This window comes from Stegostoma tigrinum, chromosome 10 (genome assembly GCF_030684315.1).
Source record: "Stegostoma tigrinum isolate sSteTig4 chromosome 10, sSteTig4.hap1, whole genome shotgun sequence".
Taxonomy (NCBI): Eukaryota; Metazoa; Chordata; class Chondrichthyes; order Orectolobiformes; family Stegostomatidae; genus Stegostoma; species Stegostoma tigrinum.
Genome location: NC_081363.1, coordinates 38,666,343 through 38,673,417, shown reverse-complemented (window position 1 = coordinate 38,673,417; position 7,075 = coordinate 38,666,343).

Genomic DNA, 7,075 nt, shown 5'->3' with positions numbered 1-7,075 from the left:
TAATGTGCAGAGGGTGTCCTCGCGCATGAATCACAAAAGTTGGTTTGCAGGTACAGCAGGTGATTAAGAAGGCAAATGGAATATTGCCCTCCATTGTTAGAGGGATGAGTTTAAAAATAGGGAGGTTATGCTGCACTGTATAGGGGGCTGGTGAGGCCACACCTGGAGTACTGTGTACAGTTTTGGTCTCCTTACTTGAGAAAGGGAGTACTAACAAGGTTTACTAGGTTGATTCTGGAGTTGAGAGGGTTGGCTTATGAGGAGAGACTGAGTACTATACTCATTTCAATTTAGAATAATGAGGATGGAGTCTTATGGAAAAATATAAAATCATGAATGGATAAGAAAGAAGTAGGGAGAATGTTTCCACCGTTGGGAGAAACTAGAACAAGAGGGCATAGCCTCAAAATAAGAGGGAGCAGGTTTTAGGGCTGAGTTGAGGACGAACTTCTTCACCCAAAAGGTTGTGAATTTGTGAAATTCCCTGCTCAGTGAAACAGTTGAGGCTTCTTTGTTGAATATTTTTAAGGCAAAGATAGACAGGTTTTTGAACAGTAAAGGAATTACGGGTAGCAGTGAGAGGGTGGGTAAGTGGATCTGAGACTGTGGAAAGATCAGTCACAAACTTATCGAATGGTAGAGCAGACTAGACCGGCCAGATGGCCTACTCCTTGTCCTGTTCCTTATATTCTTATGTTTCATCCAAATAACAATTGAGCCAGTTTAAGCTTGCTCTGTGAGCAATTGATATGATATTATTTAGTAAGGCCTTTTCTGTATCTAGCACCAGTTACTATTTAAAAAATTCATGGTTCACCTGATTATGGCTTTTATACCACTTTCCCACATACCCCTCACAATCGTAATGCAGACATTAATCTAGGATGCCACATTGCCTCCCTGATGCCAGTGTCAAGGATGTCACTGCACGGCTATAGAATGCCCTGAATGGAAAGGGAATAACCAACTGCCATGGCTCACATCTGTACCAATAACATAGACTGGAAGAGAGACCTGATCGTGCACTCAGATTTCAGGGAGTTAAGCAGGCAATTAGCAAGCGGGAACTTAAAACTAGTAACCTCTGGATTGCTTGTGTGTAGGGGCAAATGCAAGAGGAAGAAGTTTAGATTCTTGGGACTTTGGGACTGGCTCCTGGGCACCTGTATCGGCTGCACCTAAACATCTGAGTTTCTTGCAGGGCATTTTGCTAACATAATTGGGGAGGGTTCAAAATAACTCAAAAGCAGTGTGAGAGCCAGGAGGCAAAATCAGAGGGGAATGCCAAGGTGCACAGAATACCAGGAGAGAAGAAGGAAAAATAAGTTAATCGGTTGCGTCAGAGTAGGGGAGAAAATAATAACATCCATGTCGGGGTCACTGCATTTTTATGAATACACAGAGATTGGTAAATTAGATTGATGGGTTGCAAGCACAGATTCTCACATTGAAATGTGATGTTGTGCTAGCAGAGAGCTGACTCGAGAAATGGCACACAGTTATTGGATATTCCTGCAAAGTGTTCGAGAAAAGTAGGAAAGGAGAAAACCAGGAAGGGGATTAGTATATTGATTAAGGATAGCATTTCAGCACTGGAGAAAGAAGATGTACCAGAAAGGTCAAGGACAGAATCAAATGGACCAGAACTAAAGACAAGCAAGGTACAAGTACCTAGCTCAACATGGTCTGTTGGTCACCAATTAGCAGGAAGGATACAGAGGAGCAGGTTTGCAAGGAAATGACAGAGTAGTGCAAGAATTATGGAGTAGTTATGATCCAAATTTATAGAGGAACAGAATTCAGCCCAACTTATCCACTCTAACAAGATATTCTAAACTGATCTAGTCCCATTTGCCAGCATTTGACCTATATTTCTCTAAATGCTTCCTATTCATTTACCCATCTAGATGCCTCTTAAATGTTGGGGAAATCTAACTTAATCGTTCTCACCCTGTTGCTGAAATGCAAATGGCGAAATGCTAGATTTTCCTCCTTTATAGGCAGGTAAAGGCAGGTCACTTGCTTCAAATAGCTATTCAATGCAAAAGAAAGTGAAGGTGAGGAGCAAAATATGCAGCTCGAGGAACTACTTTTTGAACAGATAGACTGCAGGTGCTGAAGAATTTGGAACAGTCACACCAGGTAACCATTTTCAGAAATGTTTATCATTCAGGTGTAATCCAAAGTACCTGTAGACTAAGGTCAATAACAGCCACTCGTGATTAACACAGAACGTGCCTCTTACAAAGGAAATAGAAACTAACTCAAAGGTAATTAGCACTGAAGTATTTGTCAAGGAGAAGATGTGAATTTTAGACAAAAGATGAAAATCAGCCCTGGTGTCTGACTATTTGATAGGACATATAGACAACTTTATTTTCTTCGTGTTTAAGCTATGTTGTACTTATCCTGGAAATGCTTAATCAATCAATGCAGAGGAAGCTTCATTCCATCTCCCCTTCCCCCACCACATCCCAAAACCAGCCCAGTTCGTCCCCTCCACCCACTGCATCCCAAAACCAGCCCAGCCTGTCTCTGCCTCCCTAACCTGTTCTTCCTCTCACCCATCCCTTCCTCCCACCCCAAGCCACACCCCCATCTACCTACTAACCTCATCCCACCTCCTTGACCTGTCCGTCTTCCCTGGACTGACCTATTCCCCTCCCTACCTCCCCACCTATACTCTCCTCTCTACCTATCTTCTTTACTCTCCATCTTTGATCCGCCTCCCCCTCTCTCCCTATTTATTCCAGTTCCCTCTCCCCATCCCCCTCTCTGATGAAGGGTCTAGGCCCTAAACGTCAGCTTTTGTGCTCCTGAGATGCTGCTTGGCCTGCTGTGCTCATCCAGCTTCACACTTTATTATCTTCTTTCCAGGGATCGCTTTACAGAGTGGGATAGAAAGATTTATACTTCTGCCTGAATTGGGAATTTTCAATGATGCATTTGGAAATGAGGTTTTTCCTTGGCACTTAACTCGTTCAAGATGTTGTTTTGAATTCTTGGCCGTGACAGACTCCCATTATAGCCCAAGTGTCCTGTCAACTGATACTGTCTGGATGATCACTCCACTTTTCACATGTGATGCTGTTTCTTGTTGGAGGGATTCAAGTGGTTTCAAGCAACAGAGGAAGTTGCAGTAACCTTGTCTCATTCCAATATCTGTTAGCTTAGTCCCAATCCCTAAACTATTCCTGCTGTTTGCCTTCATTAATCCAACTGAATCACTGTGTTTGTGAATAATTGAGTTCTGAATGTAAAACTAAACTTACTACTTCCGATCTGAAGGGTTGTTGTGGTGTAGTGGTAGTGTCCTTACCTCTGATTCAGGAGACCCAATTTTAAATCCTACCTGGTCCAGAAGTTTATAACAACATCTCTACCAATCTCTCAGCCTCTACCAATCCAGACATACTTCCTGAAATTCTTTCTCAGCTGTTGCTGGCCATGTCAACTTTTATTGTCCATCCCTTGTGAAAGTTGAAATTTTGAAACTTCTTGAACCACTGCAGTCAGTGTGGTGTAGGTGCACTCTCAGTGCTACTAGGGAGGGAGTTCCTGCAACAACGAGGAATAGCAATGTTGATCCACCCTTGACTTATGACTGAATTTTGAAAAGGGCTCTAGATTAACCTTTTCTTTTCCACTTCCTGTCATGTATCTCTCCTTTCATAATCCCAAGTATTGCCAACCTTCATTCCCAAATGGGACTTTGAGATCCTGATGTTGGGTAAAAGATGGCCAGAGTCGGCAGCAATGGAAGAGGTGCTCTGACCTTCTGGGAGGCCATCCCCCTGGGAGGCCTGTGAGGAAGCCAACAGCAATCGGAGTGTTATCCCAGTCTGTTCTTGGGAAAAGTGCCCACTTGGGGAAGCATCAGGGAAGCATTCCTGCTGTATCTGCCCCTGTCAGCCCAGTCTCCAAGCCCACTAACATCAAGGCAATGGAATTCAGTGCAAGGCAGCATTCCAAAGTATCACACCCTGTAACATCTCAGTGGCACTCCAAGTGCTTGGGTTGTTGACTTTGTGGTGAAGACCAAGCCTGGGCGTCAATGGCAGCACTTTCCTGGTGCTGTGTTCTTGTGCCTTTGAGAGATAACATGACTGGGCTTTGCACAGGCCACTTGCAATGAAGGAAAGAGGCACTTGGTCAAGGTAAGAATGAAAATTAACGTATCATTGAGTTCTCAGAAGTTACAAAAGTTCCTTGTTGCCAACAGCAAACTTCCCCACCTTAAGGCCATGTTCAGTCAAACTCATTAATATCCATCTTGCCCATACCTTGCTGTGCAACACATTTAGAGAATGATGGATTTCCTCTGATGAGCTAATGGCAGGTTTATTACACAAAATAATCATTCAAAGCCAGAGGCACTGAAGGACAAGATCAGACAAAAAAAATAGAGGAACTGGATTCTGATTAAAATAAGGCTCTCCAGTCATTTCAGACCAACACACATAATGTCTGTCACAAGGTATTGGAAAGAAAACTCACACAAAATAGTTGAACAATGGGCAGATAACTGACATGAGATGAAATTTGATCCTGCTGTAAGAAATAAGGGAGCTGTCAGTCTGCAAGCACTGAGAGATCAACATCTCATGTGGTGAATCAAAGGCTGAATAAAATGATCAACTCTTCACAGTCTCACATGATACAGATCCCCATCTGGTCCTATATAAGACTCAATTCATTTACATTTATTATATCACTCACTCTCCAAAGAGGATGACACAGGCTAATGTGTGGACATTGGTCTGTTGAATCACAGGATCTATTTGTAAATATCATTTTCCTGAATCTTGATGAACAGGGGCAAATGTTGGCAAACACTTTTGCGTTGCAGTTAGTAGGACAATTTCAACAATGCCAAATTTCAAATAGATGCAAGAATAGATACTAGAGGAGAAAAGAGGCTGATTGGTTGGCAAATTTCTTGTGCTTGTTGGAGGCATTGCTATGGAGAAACACAGAGAGAACACCTGGCCAATCAGTATACTTGCAAACCAATTAACACCTGTTTATTCTCTTACATAAAAGACCTATCCCGCTAAAGTAGCTTTGATGATGTCTCCACAACCATGTGAAGATGTAGAACTTTATTCATTCAGTGGATGTGGACTGCATTAGGTAGGCAAAGAATGTTGCCCATCACTAATTACCCTTAAGGTGGTCATGATGAGTTGCCTTCTTCAGTTGCTGCAATCTTTGGGGTGGAGGGATACCCACAATGCTGTTTAGGGTAGAGTTACAGGATTTTGACCTAGCAACACCTGAAGGAAAACTGATATATTTCTTAGACAGTAGGAACTGCAGATGCTGGAGAATCTGAGATAACAAGGTGTAGGGCTGGATGAACACAGCAGGTCAAGTAGCATCAGAGGAGCAGGAAGGTTGATGTTTTGGCCTAGACCCTTGTTCAGGAATACCCCACTTCTGAAGAAGGGTCTAGGCTTGAAATGTCAGCCTTCCTGCTCCTCTAATGCTGCTTGACCTGCTGTGTTCATTCAGCTCTACACCTTGTTATCTGATATATTTACTAGTCAGGTCCTTCTAAGGGGTAGTGGCCATGAGTTAGCAATAGGCTGCTAAAGTAGCCCTGGTGAATTTCTGCAGTGTATCTTGTAGATATCTCTGCTGATACTATGTATTGAGGCAGATGGATTGAATATTTGTGGATTTAGTTCCATCCAGTAGGCTGCTATGTCCTGGATGGTTTTGAACTTCTCTGGAATGGATCTATGCTGTCCCTGTGTCCCCTTTACCATTGCTTGCATAATCTGCTTTTTTCCCATAGTTTAGAAACCTCCCATCAGTCCTTTATAAACTTAAGTATTGCGTTCAGGTCCATTAGAGTATGGTTGAAGGTTAAAGCTGTGTTTGAGGACAAGAATCCAAAATGGATGGATTAACAGCCTGTTGGTAACTTCAGAGACTTTTTAAGTGAAAAATATGTCTTTGGGTTCATGAGAAAACACATGTTTTGAGGATATGAGTAGGGATTTACTGAGATTTTGTTGGACAGAATTTGGGGTGAGGGCAGTAGGAGGAGTAAGGATGATGGTGGAAAATGGGACAGGGCAATGAAAGGTGTGGGGAAGAGAAGGACCAGGTGAGGGACACAGGAAGATGGGGGAAATGGAAAGTGGGATGGATAATAACAGGGAAGAGGTAAAGGAAAAGAAGTGAGGAGAAGATGTGAGGGATGAAAGATATATGGAGGGGAATGGAGAAAGATGGGAAAGAATTGTAGGGGGTAGGCTATAAGGTAGGTTTGGAGGGAGTAGAGGAGGGTTGAATAGCTAGAGGAATAATGAGGCTGGGGAATAGTGAGGAGCTAAGGCAGCAGTGAAGAGTTAAGAAAACAGTGAGGAGTTGAAGGGGACAAAAAGATTGAGATAGATAGACAGACAGTAGATGTTGGGGCAGGGAAAGGTATGTCTGTAAATAGGGAGGATTGGAGGGGGAAGCGGGTGTAGGAAATGCTGTGGCTAAGGGGAGGAGAGGGAGTTTCGGGCAGTTGGAGGAAATGTGAAGGGAGGTGACAGGAAGTCAAAGAATATGTAGGGCCAATGTGAGCAGTTAGTGGTGTGGGGAAGTGTGGCAACATTAAGGGGTAGGGTATTAGTAGTAATGAGATTATGGAAGGGTAGGCTTTGGCTATCAGGTAGAAGGAAAGGAATATACGTAAGAGGGATTAGGTTGTTTTGTTGTGGGAGGTACGGGTGTAGGTTGGATGTGGCTACGTGGTTGGGAGTACTGGGAGAGGGTGGTTGGGTAGGCAGAATGAAATGAAAATAGGGAAGCTGTTGGATGAGATTTGAGGCAAAACAGGGAGAACTGGATGTGAATACTGTATTTGGTCTGCTTCTCACCTAATATGCATTAAATCTCCTTTAGATTCACATTCTCTGCCTCTTCCATTATCGGAGGAGCCCTTGCTTTGGCTCCCGAGGTTCTGTCATGTTGGAATGTACCCTGTACATTTCCCCTTATCTATCTAAAAGATATCTATTGCTTTGTTATAGACTTTCCTTCATCATACTTTCATTCCATTTTGCTCAGGCGAGAT